At 43.3% G+C, this 16764-nt stretch overlaps 1 long non-coding RNA gene and 1 other non-coding gene across 6 annotated transcripts; one reads left to right on the top strand and one right to left on the bottom strand.

Moving 5' to 3' along the window:
• Positions 1-2397: 2397 nt before the first annotated feature.
• On the top strand, positions 2398-2504 carry LOC120687028. The gene has a single exon (XR_005680531.1). It is a non-coding gene; the product is annotated as a small nucleolar RNA R71 (small nucleolar RNA).
• Positions 2505-9432: 6928 nt separating this feature from the next.
• LOC120685892 lies at positions 9433-11580 on the bottom strand. 5 transcript variants are annotated; one of them, XR_005679831.1, is made up of 6 exons: positions 11256-11580; positions 10995-11113; positions 10583-10908; positions 10051-10111; positions 9852-9960; positions 9433-9694 (listed from the first exon to the last, which is right to left on the bottom strand). It is a non-coding gene; the product is annotated as an uncharacterized LOC120685892 (long non-coding RNA). The 5 variants fall into 5 exon arrangements; XR_005679829.1 differs by having other exon boundaries at positions 11202-11580; XR_005679828.1 differs by having other exon boundaries at positions 10583-11113.
• Positions 11581-16764: the final 5184 nt, after the last annotated feature.

Raw genomic sequence — 16764 nt, forward strand, 5'->3', positions numbered from 1 at the left:
TATAGCTGAGGGTGCAGGGAGTGACTTACCTTCGTCGGCTATTATAGCCAGGCGCAAGGGGCAGGCCAGGCGGCGTGGGGTAGGCCGGCCGGCCTGGGCACGATGGCGAGCGCCCCACAGCCTCGGTCTACTGCCTCTAGAGCTGCTGGTGATCGTGCTTGAGTGGGCGAAGAGGGGACGTGAGTGGTGGAGGCAGGCCGGCCTGCCGTGATGAGTACCACTCGATCCCGCGCCATTCATTCTGCCTTTCCCCCTTTTCCTTTGCTTCGCATGCACTCAAAGCTCTTCGGTTCCTGTTGCCCCCTGACCAAAGGAGACTAGGTAAGGCCGGCCGGTCTACACTTTGGCCGAATTTTTTTTTGTATGCAATAATATTTGATGCAAATTTAAACTTTGGTTTAAAATAAATTTTAAACATGCCATGACTTTGGAAAGAAAGATTATGCAAGAAATTTAAACTATCCTATATGCAAATGCAAGAATGGATACGTACCATGGTTCTCATGGTGATAGCTCGGGTTTCAAGTCCGGAGTGGGACTCTCCATACCTCGGGTTCTGTTGTTGTCACCGGATGGAGTTCCAGACGAAGACGCTTTTCTCCGCCATTCCCTCTTGGTGGCGGTTTTTTTATCGCTTTTGCCTACAATTCCTCAAATTCTCTGCGAAGGATTCATCGTCTTGCATTCTTGTAGTTATGCACTCTGATCTCCTTGTCGATTCTTAGTCATTCCAAGAGCTTGGCAAGGATATCGATTGTGGGTATTGATGGCTTCTCCTGCTCTTTCTCGGATTTCTTCCGGTTGGAAGTTTTGACCTGGGAACATTGTTCGACCTTCGGTCTGAAGGCGAACTTCTCCGTTTGCCCATTGATATTGAGCTGGATCTCTCCGGCTCCAACATCAATGTGTGCATTTGCGGTACTCAAGAACGGCCTTCCCAAAATGAGAGGCGTCTTGGCGTCTACCTCCATGTTGAGCACGACGAAATCAACGGGAATAAAGAAGTTCCAGATTTTAACCGGGACGTTCTCTGCAATTCCCGCGGGGTAACGGATCGTTTGGTCCGCTAGCTGCAAGCACATGGCAGTAGAGGCAAGCTCATGATAATTTAGTTTATCGTAAACTACCATAGGCATGACACTAACACTTCCTCCCAGATCGCAAAGAGCGTGTGAAAAATGTTGGCTCCCGATTGAACATGTGATTGTGGGGCATCCTGGATCATTCTTCTTCTCCAAGAGAGGATCGAGTACAGCTGCGCTACACTCCTCTGTGAGTTGCACGACCTCAGTGGTGGGCAGGCTTCTCTTGTTACCAAGTATATCTTTGATGTACTTGGCATTGGTTGGGACCTGCATAGCGTCAAGAAGTGGTATATTGACATACAACTTCTTTATTACCTCGACGAACTTGCTGAATTGCTCGTCGGCCACCGGCTTCCTCATCCGTTCCGGAATTGGTAAGGCAGTAGTGTCATGAAACTCCCGTGAAGTTCTAGGGGGTTCCACGGTTTCCTCCTGGGCAGCAGTTGTGTTGGACTCTTCGGCCTCCTCCTGATCTTCATTTGCAGCAGAGGTATTGCTGGCGGGTACGTCTTTCCTCTGAGATCCTACATCTTTAGGGTATGGTGGTTCCCGCGTGGACATACCTGTCCGCATAGTCACTGCACTAACATTCTCCTTAGGAGGAACTTCTGGTTGCCCATTAAGTTTTCCCGAGTTATTGTTAGGACAAGACGAGGCTAGTTGAGCAACCTGAGTTTCTATCATTTTATTGAAGCTCAACTGGTTCTTAATAACAGAATTTATGGCCTCTAGTTGTCCGGCCAAAGATTCCAAGATTTTATCAATTGCAAGGAATTTCTTACTAATGTTGTCGTTAATTTGCTTCTGGCCAAAAACTAGATCTTTTAAAGAAGGCTGAAAGTTGTTATTAAAGTTCATACCTTGCTGCTGACCGAACGGAAAGTTGGGCTTGGAATTCCAACCCTGCTAAGGACTGAAGCCAGAGTTGTTGGAGTTGTTCGCTCCAATGAAGTGAGCTTCCTCTTGAGTGATCGGGCAAGAGTTGCTCGTGTGTCCAGTTTCTCCACAAGTCTTGCATGTCATGCAAGAGTCCATAACCTGGTTGGCCTCCTAGTGCGGAGACTCCAGCTTCTTCATGAGAAGGTCCATCTTGGCAGCAAGCATATCGATACTGTCGATATGATGGATTCCCTTGTGGGGCTGTTGCTGCCTTTCACCTTTCCAACTCTGGTTGGAAGCAATCTTCTCTACCAGTGCTTTTGCTGCATTGACGCTGAGCAGATGGAAGGAACCACCTGATGCTGCATCGATGTGGTTCTGGGTTGGTGTGTTCAGGCCATTGAAGAAACTCTGAATGATCAGCCATTCCTCCATGCCATAGTGGGGGCATGCTGCGATGTATTCCTGGAATCTCTCCCAAGCTTCCGGAATGGCTTCATCTAGGAGCTGCTGAAATCTAGAGATTTTACCTCGGAGAGAGTTTGTTTTGCCCATTGGAAAATATTTCGTCAGGAATGCATTGGAGCAAGCTTCCCATGTGGTGAAGTCTGCTTTGTTGGTGTATAACCACATCTTCGCCTTGCCTAGCAAGGAGAATGGGAATAGCCGAAGACGGACGTTATCCATCGTGGTACCTCTGGGGTTGATAGTACTACTCACTTCCAAGAAGTTCTGAAGGTGAGAGTTGGCATCTTCTGATGCCTTGCCACAGAATGGACTCGCTTGAACCATGTTCACCAGTCCCGATTTGAGCTCAAAGCCATCGTTGCCTTGGTCATTGTTCAATCCAGTAGGAATGTGGCTGCTGGATGGGGCCAAGTACTGCCTGAGATTCTTGGCCATGGGTGGTGCTGAGACTGACAAACAAGGATTCCAAGTGGGTTTCTTTTCGGGTGGGACGACGCGGCACCTCACAATTCGCCCAATTCTCTGAGGATTTGGATCGAAGTTGGATGGTAGATCAAAACCGGTCATGCACTGCTCTGCATCGAATAAACGAGAGAGAGAGCAATGGTAAACCCGCTAAAACTAGCGGTGATAAAATAGTAAAGTTTTTCACTCAATTATACGATAACTTAAGCCAATTGCTTCCCCGGCAACGGCGCCAGAAATGCTTGTTGGTGTCTCTTATGCTCAATCTGAATACGTATTCTGCAAACACACAGAATTCACTAGTGTAGCACTACACCTCGGAGTATTCTGGGGTATCGTGAAATCCTCAGGGAATCACTATGGTAAAGTGTATCATAAATTGTAGTGGTAACCTTTACTGAGTTTATCAACTGACTAATTCAGCAGGGGTAAGCCAGATAACGGGTAGGATAAATGGCCAGTCTATGACCGTTTGACACACAGGAGATTCTATACCTTAGAGAGGTAGCAGCTGGGAGGACAACGAGTGAGAAAGGACTCCTGAAACACTTCTAAACTACTAAGCTAGCCTCACTAGAACTAATCTAAGGTTCTATCTTTATATCGAAGCCAGGTACTTACTTCGGCGGCCTAAGAGAAGGGCTCAGACAGGGATGAGAAGGGGCCCAACGTTCCTTCGGCAACTATTGCTATGAAAGCACACGAACGTGGTGGACAATGAGGGACGGACAAGGCTGTCACCACTTGCCGCCTACCACTGTGGTGCCGTGGGGTCGAACACACTTTCTAGCTAGCACTGAGTCAGACACCATGTCTACTCTCGGTACTAGGATTTCTCTTGAGGCCTTCAAGAGAAATCCCCCTCAACCTAGTGAACAAACTTGAGTTACACTAGTACGGGCGAGAAAACCCGTAAGACTAATTCCGACAAATCAAGAAAGAGAACTTAAACTGGACTAGAGGTAAAACTTACACTATGTGGTTTTCCCCCTATTGCCATGAAACGTTTAGGCATAACCACTAATTTGGGTGCAATAGGGGGGTTCTATGGCACCGAAATAGTGATTCGGTTGTAATATGCGTGCCTATTACTGCAAATAAATTGTGTTGTGATATTTATGTTTTGTGTTGCCACAGGGTGTCACTAATGCAGCCATTTTTATGTTTCGTGTTGCAATTGGTTGGGAATACTGCTACACCGTTTCTGAGTTGCATTAGCATGTCGTGTGTTGCAATAGAAAGGTGCTATGGCGACCATACTATCGTTGGTTGCTTTTGAACGGCAATATAGCAACGTCTGATTTGGGTTGCAAATTTCTTGGTGCGTTGTTGCAATATGTAGGGGGCTGTTGCTTCCTTTCTTGCCTCAAGATGCAATAGCATGTACGTATTGCCACAAAATGTAGTGGTTGCACTAGTTGTCATAGTCGTTGCAACTATATTAGACTTTTTGCAACGAGGTCTTCCTTGGTTGCACTTAAATTTTTTTTGGGCCCCAAATTCTTGCCACAGGCCATCACCAGACCTGCCATGATATCATCGGAACCAAAATTCCGACGTCCCTGTTGTGCCCTCGCCCCTGTCCGGCTGCCCCCCTGGCTAGAAAGGCCGAGGCCCACGGCCTGCTAGCAGCTTGCCCACTTGCCCATGCCCAGTTGCCTATCTTGCCAATCGCGTGTCCCGTCTTGCGCCGATTCCTCTTCATTTTGTTCTCCACGCGCTCAAGCGGCAGTGGCGGCAAGCGCCAAGTGACACGTCGACGATCAGGACGCGGCGGCGCAGCGGCTGGCGGCAACGGGGCAGGCAGTGCAGGCGACGTGCATAAGTTTCATCTTTCCCTTTCACGTTTGCTGTTTGCATTAAGCGGAATTCACTTAGGTAATTTTTTATTCTCCAATTGAACCGATCTACCCATTGCCGCCGTACAAGGCACCTTAATTTATTATTCATTGGATCAATTCTCCCCTATACTGATCTACTTGTATCCTTTGAAAATTTAATAGTTTTAATTTAACTTTTATTATTTCATATTGTGTTCCAAAGATTCTCATGTCTTTTGCTAAATCGATCTAAAAAAATAATACCGGCAGCCAAAAGCGTCAAAAGAAACAAAGAATAGATGCTTGAATCAATCTTTGAAAGGAGCTATGAATAGATTTATTGTACAATTCTTGTTGTGTTTTGTTTCTAATACAATATGCAATGTTTAATATTTGGTTATTCAGTAGGCCTCACTTTAGAACTTTGTACAGGGCCCGGTTGTCTTGATCTCGTATATATCTCCCCTGCATATATATGCATATTGCTAGATCATGATCTCTAGCTAGTTTCAAACATGCATGCAGATTAATGGCATCACACGAAGATAGGAGTTGGATGCGCTTGCCTCGACATTCAGATGTGTAGAAGAGGAATTTCCGATCTTTTATTGAAACCTTTGGCACATCATCGCGAGGTCTTGCATCTATTGTGTGCCCATGGACTACATGTCAATGCATGATCAGATATCGTGACATGTTTGATTCAATTTCATTTAGTGAATAGAGGGTTTGCTGATTGTTTCATCACTAATGAAATCGAAGGCCAAACTAGTTCATCAGCTGAGGGTCGTGTGAATCATGATGTTAAACCTGATCTCAATAATCACGATGCACAACCTACAGCTGATACATCACCTTATTTTGGAGAAGACGACAAAGAAGACGCATGTTATAACCCTGCTGCCACTAATAGTCTGATTAGAAGCATTATCAGTGGCTCTATACATGGACAAATCATAGATGCTGAGGAGCCAAATAAGAATGTAGAGATATTTTTGAAACTATTAGAGCAGGCAAAGAAGGAATTGTATCCAGGATGCAAAAATGCAACTAAGGTCTCTTTTATCATGGAACTTTTTCAGATAAAGTGCTTGTATGGAATTAGTAATGCAGCGTTGGAGGCCATACTTAATCTGTTTCCAAAGATTCTCCCTGAAGGCCATTGTCTTCCTGACTCCTTGGATAAAGTGCAAAGGGTGGTTCGAGACCTAGGCTTGGACTATGTCAAGATACATGCATGTAAGAATGATTGTGTGTTATTTTTTGAGGAATATGCAAGTCTGGAGACATGTCCCATTTGTAAGGAGTCAAGGTGGAGAGTTGTAGAGAAAACCTGTGATAATGACAGTGCAGATGGTGCTACTACTGTTAAGAAGCGGTTACCAGTTGAGATCCTACGCTACTTTCCTCTTATTCCTCGACTGCAGAGAATGTATATGTCGAAGCGCACATCAGAGGAATTGCAGTGGCACAAGAAAGAATTGGTCAACGATGGAAAAATGCGTCACCCTGCTGACTCATTGGCATGGAAGCACGTGGATAAAGAATATAGCTGGTTTGCAGAGGAAGGTCGTAATATTAGGCTGGGTCTTGCTTCTGATGGCATCAATCCCTTTGGGATGCAAAATGTTACATACTCCATATGGCCTGTTATCGTAATACCTTATAATTTTCCTCCATGGTTGTGTCAGAAACAATCTAACTGGTTGTTGTCAATGTTGATACCTGGTCCAAAATCTCCTGGAATGGATATTGATGTATATTTGTGGCCCCTTATATTGGAGCTCAAGGAGCTTTGGGAAAAGGGTGTTACAACATGGGATGCAGGGACTAGGAAGAATTTTAAATTGCATGCTCTTCTTCTTTGGACAATTAATGACTTCCCAGCTTATGCTATACTTTCGGGTTGGAGCACGAAAGGAAAGTTTGCATGTCCATACTGCCACAAAGATACTGAGTATTTGTGATTGAAACATGGGAGGAAGCACTGCTACATGGGACATCGACGTTTCTTGCCCCCGAACCATCCATGGCGCAACAACAAGGTCAGCTTCAACAACAAGGTCAAAACCAGGGAGGCACCAGTACCACTGACTGGTGCACAGGTACTTGAGCAGTTTGAAAGTTTTGAACAAGTGAAATTTGGAAAGACGACAGCATCAAAAAAAGGAAGCGCGACGAAGACAAAAGATGTCACAACTGGAGGAAGAAGAGTATTTTTTTTAGCTCCCTTACTCGTCTTCTTTGCTCATCAGGCATAAGTTGGACATCATGCACATTGAGAAAAATATATGTGAGAGCATATTAGGCACTCTGCTTGAATTGGAAGGTAAATGTAAGGACGGGGAGAAGGCCCGGCTTGACATGGAGCATCTACGGATACGACCAGAGCAGCATCCTGTGATTAATAATGATGAGTATACCTTGCCACCATCCTTGTACAAGTTAGATAAATAGGACAAGGAAAGTTTGTGTGCATTTCTATATGGAGTGAAGATGCCTGATAGGGTTTCCTCCAATATAAGAAGATGTGTTGACGTAAAGTCATGTAAAGTGTCTGGCTTGAAAACTCATGATTACCATCTAATTCTACAGAAATTGTTACCCTTAGTGGTGCGTAGGATTTTGCCAGAAGCTGTTGTCATCGCATTGATTCAGCTTAGTAATTTCTTCGATGCACTATGTTCCAAGGAGCTGGTGGAAGCAGACTTGAACAAGCTTAGCTATTCAATTAGGGAGGCTGTTTGTCGACTTGAGATGCTATTCCCACCTTCATTTCTTGATATCATGATGCATTTGCCTGTTCATCTAGCTGAAGAAGCTAAACTTGGCGGGCCCGTGTGTTACAGATGGATGTATCCAGTGGAGCGGTACCTACGTACTGCAAAAGAATATGTGAGGAACAAGGCGTACCTTGAAGGTTCAATAGCCGAGGGATACATACATGAGGAGTGCCTTACATTCTGCTCAAAATTCTTGGCCGTGGACACCAAACTGAATCGTGTTGATCGACATGAAAGAATTACTGTGAATGAGCCACCATCTGGTCTGAGCATATTTGCTGAAATGGATTACAAGAGGAGAGGACAGACTATCGAGATCATTGAAGCAAATGAGATGCTGAAGATGAGGCACTACATAATTTCAAATTGTGATGAAGCTAGACCATGGATCGAGTAAGATACGTTACTCAACATCATTACTTTTAAATTTTATATTTTAAACTAACAGTAATATTCATTTCTATGCAGTGCGCATTTGGAAGAACTGAAGAAATATGGATCACGAAATCTTAATAAGTGACACGAGGATCAATTTGTAAGATGGTTCGAAGGCAAGATCAGAGATCTATATGCAAAAGGGGAAGTAAGTTCAGAGATGTTTGCACTTGCTCAAGGACCGGACAGTCGAGCTAGTACATTGCATAGATGTCATATCAATAATTGGCTATTTCGAACCACTGACATTGAGAAAAGCCTCGTAACACAAAACAGTGGTGTGCTTGTCAAGGGCGATGGTACTAGTGGCAACATGAACTGGTATGGGGTGATTAAAAGAATGATCTCACTATAATTTCCTGGACAAAAAGAAGTTACTTTGTTCCAGTGTGACTGGTTTGATGTGCCTGCTGCCACTACCAACAGAGGCAGAGGATACAATAAGGATCAATTTGGGGTTATTGATATCGATACTACTCGATACAGGTATAAGAATGAACCCTATATTCTGGCGGCACAGGCAGAACTGGTGTTTTATGTGAATCTGGTAAACAAACCTGATTGGAGTAGTGTTATTGCATTGAAACAAAGGGACTTGTTTGCCATGCCTGAATTAGAACTTGAGGACTCAATTGATGTGGGTATCGAAGGCATTAATTTACTCGGTGGACAGCAGGATTTGACGAATTGGACAAGATCAGACAAGAAAGGCACAACCGGGGATGTCTCGGTTATTACTCAGGTGCAGGCCCAAGCAGTTGATGAACCAGATGATGCGGTCTTTGATGTTGATGATGAAGATGACACATGCATTGATGATGGAGTTGTTGCACCAGTTGCTTCTGCGGTACAAGGCCAAGATGATGACTTTTTTATTTGATACTTGCACGATTTTATTTGGCGTCTCAAGAGACAATGAGCCATTCAATTTGTTTAGCGTCCACATAGAGAGTCTACAAACACTACAAAAAATCTGTTAATCCATGACGATTAAATTTCGTCACAGATCACTAAAAAACCGTCATAAAACAGTATCTACGACGATCTCAAATTTCGTTATGTATTGAGCGTCATAGATTACACCTCGTGACGTTTCTTAAATTTTCGTCACGAATTGCTTGATCCATAATGTTTTGAAATCGTCATAAAATATCCCCGGGCCCCCGAAGCCCAACCCAAGCCCATTTTCCATGACGAAAATAAACGTCACAAACAGCATATTTTTCGTCACGAATTGAATTGCCATGTCACACATTGATGACATAGATGATGACGTGGCTATTGACACGGTGATGACATGGATGACAATGATGACGTGTAAATTGACGTGGACAATGACATGGCTGATGACATGGGAAGTGGTGCTGACATGGCAGGTAACGTGGCGATCGACGTGGCAAATGATGTGGCTGGTGACATCAGCACCACAGCCCATTTGTGAATGGGCCCAATTCTACGTGGACCACTAAGTTGGGCCTAATTTCAACTAAACATTAATTACCAAGAAACAAGATTAAGCTTTATACACGAGCCATATAAAAAAATAGCCCACAGAATCAGTTTCAAAATTAGAATGTTGTTACATCATACACCTCAAGTTTTCCGGCATCACATCACATCACACATCAAACAACAGATCAAGTTTTAATCCAGCATCAAGTTTTGCATTGAGCTCAGCTTGCTTCTTGTTCGTCTCTCTTGGTCCACCCAAAAAAAGATTAAGAAGTATTCAGCTGGAATCTTCCAATAAATCCAAGACCTGAAAAACATTGCTACAAAATCACTAATTAGAAAAGGGACTATATCAAGCATGAATATTTTATGCAGATCTTGTTTTAACCACATTCACCTAGACTTCAGAGATAATGCAATCACGACCACTAGGATGGTAAAGTGTTTAAATCTGTGCATCCTACCTTGCTTGTCCTGTATCTTGACCCAAAGGTGATTGATAAACTAGAATCTAGATAAAAGGTAGATCTTCCTATATCTATTGCCTCAGATGCCACCTTTGTTGATCATTCACTGAGAAAATATATGCAAGGTAAATTAGACATGGAAAAAGACACAAAAAACCATCAGAATGTAAGATTGGGATGGAAGAGCAATACTGACATTCAGGAGTCATCAGCATTAAGAGACTGAAACCAAGGATCACATAACAGTAGAAGACGTCCTGCAACATGAAAGAGAAAGAAAATCAGACAGTAGTAAGACTAGTAGCGCACAGTAGGTTTCATCTAGAATATGAACCAGCAGCAGCAAAGTTTCTTAGATGATATTAATAAACAAGAACTATTAGCTCTTCCCAAAAATAGTTGGATAACCAAACTAGGACTTTTTTCAGCAGGTGATATTAATCAATCTGAGATGAACCACATCTCATTAGCTGATGGCAATGGAATCACAAGCAAAATCACAATAACAGTCTTTGGATGGCAATGGAATCACAATAGTATCATATGGCAAGTGAACAAGGAAATAACCAAATGATTGCTACAACCACCATAAATCAGTCTGAAATGTTGCCATCAATATGGCTTTAAAAGATCTCTTTTTCTGCAATATTGCACTAGCTTTATCATAGTATCACTAACTTTAAAAGTACAGAGTAAGAGGTGAGATTTCAGCAAATGAATCCACTTACTCGGCATGGATGGCGTCCTGCAGATAAAGCTCGTGAGGTGCACCTCCAAGTCTAATCGCAACCTTCAACCATCAAGGCGGAAGTGGAGGGCTCGAGGGCCAGGCACGGTTCCGCCCTTGATGCTGAGATTTGCGAGTTACCTGCCCACCTGTCAAATCAGAAGCATCAGGCGCAATAACATCAAAAGGGAAGGTGCACATGCATGAATCGCTAGCAGAAATTGAATCGAGAAAGGAAAAAGAACACCAGTTGCCTCTCCACATCCCAGCGACAGCGATGGATCCGGTGGCCACGGATCCAGTCAAGTTGGATCCGCGAGGTTACACCTGCTAATGCAAACAATGTTGGACGGGGGATGGATGTTGCTGAAGCCACTCATCGGCGAACACCATGACAGGCAGCAGCACCGGACCTTCTACGCCTCGCCGAGCACTACGGCCGCCGCTCGTCGTCGGGTTGCAGTAGAGACACCGGTTCACCACGTTAGAACACGGATCTGAGCTGAGGAAGATGGCTATGCCTATCTGCTCGCTGCGACAAGATAAAAAACAATTCATGATTAATATTAGTTGCAGCATGAGAGGATCCCTCACTACATCACAAACAAGATAAAAGGAACCATTCATGATGGGAGGCCTGGGAGCAACACGAGGCGCTCGTCGCCGGCGTCGACCTAATCCCGTGCCGCGCGGTCGACGTGCCCGCCTCCTGGGATTGCGGCGGCGGTAGCCTCCGCCCGCCGCGCCGGCCCCGTCAGGCCACGCCGCGAGAACCGGTTTCACCACCGCCGCCCCGCCCCGCCCCGCATCTCGGTCGTCGCCATCCCATCCTGGCGCCGCGCTGGAGGGGAGGGTGGGGGTGTGTGCTGAACGTGAGCGGCAGAAGCTGGATCTGAGGAGGGCTGATGGAGGAGACGAGGGGAGATGGAGGCAAATACGGAGTGGGAGGTGTGGCGGCCACCAGAAGTGGGCGGAGGGGAGGGAGTATGCGGGCGGAGAGGAGCAGGTAGGGTTTCAGCCTATTTAACGTTGGGGGAGCACAATCGAAGCCATTGGATGCTCGATGGACGGCTGAAAGTAGTTGGGCTATTTGGGCCGGATTCACCTGGTTTTGTTTCTTCTCTACTTAACATTTTTCTTTTTCTTTTCACATTTGTTGCACCATTGTGAAGTAACACATACAATTAATTATTTATATATGCTAATATATTTTTTTATATACAATAAACTACATTTTAGTTGTCTCGTAGAAGTATCAAGAATTTTTAAAAAGATTTATTATTTTCTACCATTTAAATGAATTTCTGCACGCTTATCAAAAATAATTTCAAGTTGAACTATGGGTACCTCCAATAATATTTTAAAAAATCACAAAAATATATTTAGACTCATAGTATGTTACATTATAACCAATATGTTTGAGATAAATGAAAATTATATTTATCTTATAGGGACAATTCTAGCTTCTATCTTCCAATTACAACATATTAATTATAATAATATCTACATTTGGTCAGAAAATTTTAAAACTTTACATGACAACCTAATAAGGATTCATAAGCTTGTCATAAAAATTTCAAATTATTTTTGTAAAGTGAAACTATACATTATTCACAGATGGATACATCTCTCACATAGTTCCTTATAGTTCAAGTCAAACTTTGAAGTTTGTACACCATAAAAGTCTTCCCTTGCTCATATACGCCTCAGAATTGGTTGTAAACTTACGTTTACTCTCCTAGTAACATTAGTGAATTAAAATTGCCACTTGTTGTGCAAAAATTTTAGTTTTCTATTTTTAAATAACTAATTAAGGCACCCCGTGAAAGTAGCTTGCAAAATGTAGCAACTAACATATAAACAAAAGCCACAAAATAAAAGATCATAATTTTAGGGAAAAATAGAGAAAAGAATCGTCAAATTCGGAGTTCTTATGAGGGAGAAATACCAATTACAAAATTTAATTCCGGATTAAAAAGAAAAGATGAACCACGCATCTGTTCTTCATAAGAGGGCCACGTTACAAAAGATAAGTATAAAATAATTTATGAATCAGTACTATTACAAACAAATGCTTGGTGCAGTGGTAGTGCGCAGCAGTTTTATCTCCGTGACCCAGGTTTGAAGCCTCGTCATGGGTTATTTTTTTCTCCGAACTAATACATTCGCGGCTTATTTTTTCTCCGAACTAATACATTTGTATAAAATATTTAATACCAGCTGAAACAACAAAAAATGGTTAGCACAGTGGAAAGGTGGGTGCCTCATATCCTAAGGACCAGGGATCGAACCCCTCTTTTTCTCTGTTTTCTTTTCATTCCGGGCGCTTGTTCCCCTCCGTTTTTTTTACCACAGGTGGGCCCGCTCGCGAGCGACGCAAGCAGCGTGGGCTCCCAAGGCGCTTTGTTCCCCTCCGGTTTTTCTTTTCACTTTTTCTTTTCAATAAGCAAACTATAAGTTAAAAATGCTCAAACTTAGTGCAAAGAAGTAGGTAGTATAGTTGTAAAACTTTTGCCTCGTTAAGGAGTTAGAGGTTCAATTCCCGCACCTCATGATGTTTTCGTACAAAATATTCTCATGCAAAAAATATTATTGTGGTTTGAGTATGATATCAAATCCGTGACGATTCCTACTTTCACTCTGTGACGTTTTCAGATGTTTGTCATAAAATCTGGGCCCAAATGAAAGCCCATATGGATTATTTGCAAATCTGTGACGAAAATTCATAAATTGTCGTAGATCATATTTGTTTATGACAGTTTTCATAAACGTCACAAAAAATTCGTCATAGATTAAAGGATTTCTTATAGTGAAGTTTTTTAAATTTTGTTCATGAATGTGGTTGTAGGGTGACCACACAAATTTAGCCGCGTAATGATCCGCACTTATAATATTGTATTCTTATTTTTATCTATGAATAAGTGATGTTTAATAGCTTAGTAATAGTTTCAAATCAAATTCTACAAATTTTTTTGAAATAATTTGATTTTTTTTAATTTGATCCGATATTTCTGATATATCTTGTTTATCCTATTTATCTATGACCTCCGATAAATTTTTATTTCAGATAATGAAAACCTTGGTCCGGCTATCAAATTTCCGTTACTGAATTAACTAAATATATGGTCCCTCGCCTTTACTGAATTAACTAAATATATAGTCCCTCGTATTACTGTGTTCATACATTTAGAAGTTTTGCAGTTTGATGCTATTCTGAAATTGGATGTGGGGACAAGGGGATTAGTGAATTTATTACTAAATTTACGTTTGATGCTATTCTGAAATTGGATGTGGGGACAAGGGGATTAGTGAATTTACTACAGAATTTACGTTTGATGCTTTTCTGAAATTGGATGTGGGGACAAGGGGACAAGTTTCTGAACCATCCAAAGTAGTGCTTCATACATATACATAGGAAATTGGATGCTATTCTGAAACATAAACATTCACTGCAATACAACATAAACCAAAGTAGGAGTTCATAAACCAAACCCTTTCTTGTTGACCGGAGTGGCAAAGGAAAAGGTAGCAAAAGATTCAAACGTTTCCAAAAGAAGAAGAAATGACCCCAAACAACATCAGCCGTCGCCCTCCTCGCTGGTATCATAAGAGAAATCATCGTACTCAGCTTCATCAGCCTCCTCCTCGTCACCATGAAGGTGTTGGCGAGCAAGCCTACGATGCAGCTCGGCGAGGGGGTCATCCAGGTTGAAGTTGAGGGCGTGCTCGATTAGGTGATACATGTTGTCCATCTCCATGGCGTCGGGGCAGAACGGGCATCGGAACCATGCCTTACCGCTGGCCGTTGTCCTTTCAGAGAACCGCAGGGGCTCCTCGGCATGTCCCTGCGGCGGCGGCGGCGAGGGAGCCCGACGGCTGGAGCCATCGCCACTGAAACCCTGCGGTGGCGGTGGCAGTGGTGGCAGCGGCGGAACCGCTGAGGCCGCCAGGTCGATGCCAGGGCAATGCTGCTTCGCTGGCGGCGAGGGATACCCACTGCGCCGGACAGACGACGCTAGCGGCGCGTCAAAACCGCCGCTTGACTGCAACATGCAATGGACAGAAATCAAGAACACAAAATCCAAATCGATCTCACCAATCAAGATTAACAGCGAGGAGCGAGGAGGGGAGCTTGCCGACAGGATGCTTGCCTTTCGCTTCCCATTGGGGTCCATGGCATCGGTCGACGGCGTTGGAGCATGCACAGGAAGCGAGGAGAAGGTGGAGAAGTTGCCGATGAAGATGAAGCATGGCTTGGGAATTAATTGAAGTGATGGGACGGTTTGGGAGAGAAAGGGGAGTAGGAGGTAGAGAAAGGCGCCCCCCGGCAGTTAATTGTTTCCATCCAAAAGAGAAACACCTTTTGTCCCCGACATACGGGACCCACCGTCCCAGGCCGAGCCCACCTGTCGGTGCAAGGTTCATGGCGAAATCCTCCTGTGCGCTTTCGTATGTGTGACTGAAACGCAAGCCCCACCTGTCGGCGCCGGGTTCATGGCCAAGTCTTCATCAGTTCTTCATGGATCTATGTATTTTGTGTTTTGATTCATAACAAAAACTTAAAACGTGGTTAGATTTCTCATTTCTTGTCTGATTCAGTTCGTTCTTTTTTCTAACTTCGTATATAATCAATATCTATGTCATGGGTTCCACTGTGCACATAGACTCTAGTTTGATTTTGTACCTTACTAGCATTGCAGACACTAAGTCCTAATAACTCTCCAATGTAGGTGTATTTGTCAATGAAATTTGGTGTATAGGCCAATATGTCACACATGTACATATAGAATTATATGTTGGACTATTTAAATGCACCATTTAAACTACATGCTCCACTCTCATTGGATTTGGTCTATAAGGACCATATAGCACAGGTCACATGCACGTAGTCATCTTACATGAATGTAGGTTCAATTTTAAACGTGCCGTATATAGGTTCAAATTTTTAAAATAGCATTTCATGACAAACCACAAGATTGAAAAATCCTAAAGTTTGCAAAATACACAGTGAGGTACGTACAATGGAGATTTCACTTTGCAATTGAAAACATTTTCTCTGTTTGAAAATGTAAACTGTTGTGCCCCCGACATGTGGGAACGCCCACCCACTGTAATCCTGGCATGCGGTTTCGTATGTGTGTCTGCAAAGTGGGGTCCACCTATCGGCGCCGGAATCTAGGTGTAATCGTAGCGTGCGCGTTAATATGTGCGACTGAAATGTTGGTCCCACCTGTCGGCACGAGGTTGTTAGCGTAATCCTCCTGTGCGTGTTCGTATGTGTGACTGAACGCTGGTCCCACCTATCGGCACCGGGTTCTGCACCTGTTCTTCGTCGGTTCTTTATCAGTTCTTAACGGCGCTTATTATATTTTGGATTGAATCCAAAGCAAAAACTTTAAACAAGTATAGATTTCCCATACGTAGGCCGAAATCATGTGTTTTTTTTCTAACTTCGTAGAATTACATTATCCACCAGGTGTACTAGATTTTATAGTAGAATTTGAGTTTGATTTCTAACATTCTATGACAAACATGATCTTTGTTCACCATAGTCTCCAATATAGATGTAAATTGACAAGTACCTTTTGGGAATATGGACATTTATATATCCCACGACACATTTTAGTTGTCATTAACCTTGTCAAAGAAGCAAGACTTGGATGCATGGTCAAGTATCCTAGCACAACACCACAAAGAGCCATAAGGATGTACACATGCTTACTCACACATTCATGGAAAATATGGACTCACACATTCATGGAAAATAATGATGTTATTTGGACAAAAAAATGTGTATTTTAAACATGATCAAAGTTTTTGTTAAGAATCAAATTACAAAAATAACAACTTCGCCAAGAATTGACATGAATTGAAGATGAACACGCGCATACGCACAAGTGGGATCCATGAGTCAGTCATACAGCCGGTAGGCACTAGTCAACCCTGCACGTAGTTTGCCCCCCCTCCTCTTCCGGTTACACAACATACCCAATTGTGTCTCTATGACGCATGGGTCCAATGATGCTGGGCCCCAGGAGTCAGTGATTGATCACTAGACATGGCCCTTTCCATGCACTACCGAAGCGGCGCTGGCGGATTCTACCAATCCACCCCCACGTCTCGCCCCTTCACCGCACCTTTCTCCCCATTCTGTCCCACTATTGTTGCACCTTATGAAATTTA

Source organism: Panicum virgatum, chromosome 8N (assembly GCF_016808335.1).
Source record: "Panicum virgatum strain AP13 chromosome 8N, P.virgatum_v5, whole genome shotgun sequence".
Lineage (NCBI taxonomy): Eukaryota > Viridiplantae > Streptophyta > Magnoliopsida > Poales > Poaceae > Panicum > Panicum virgatum.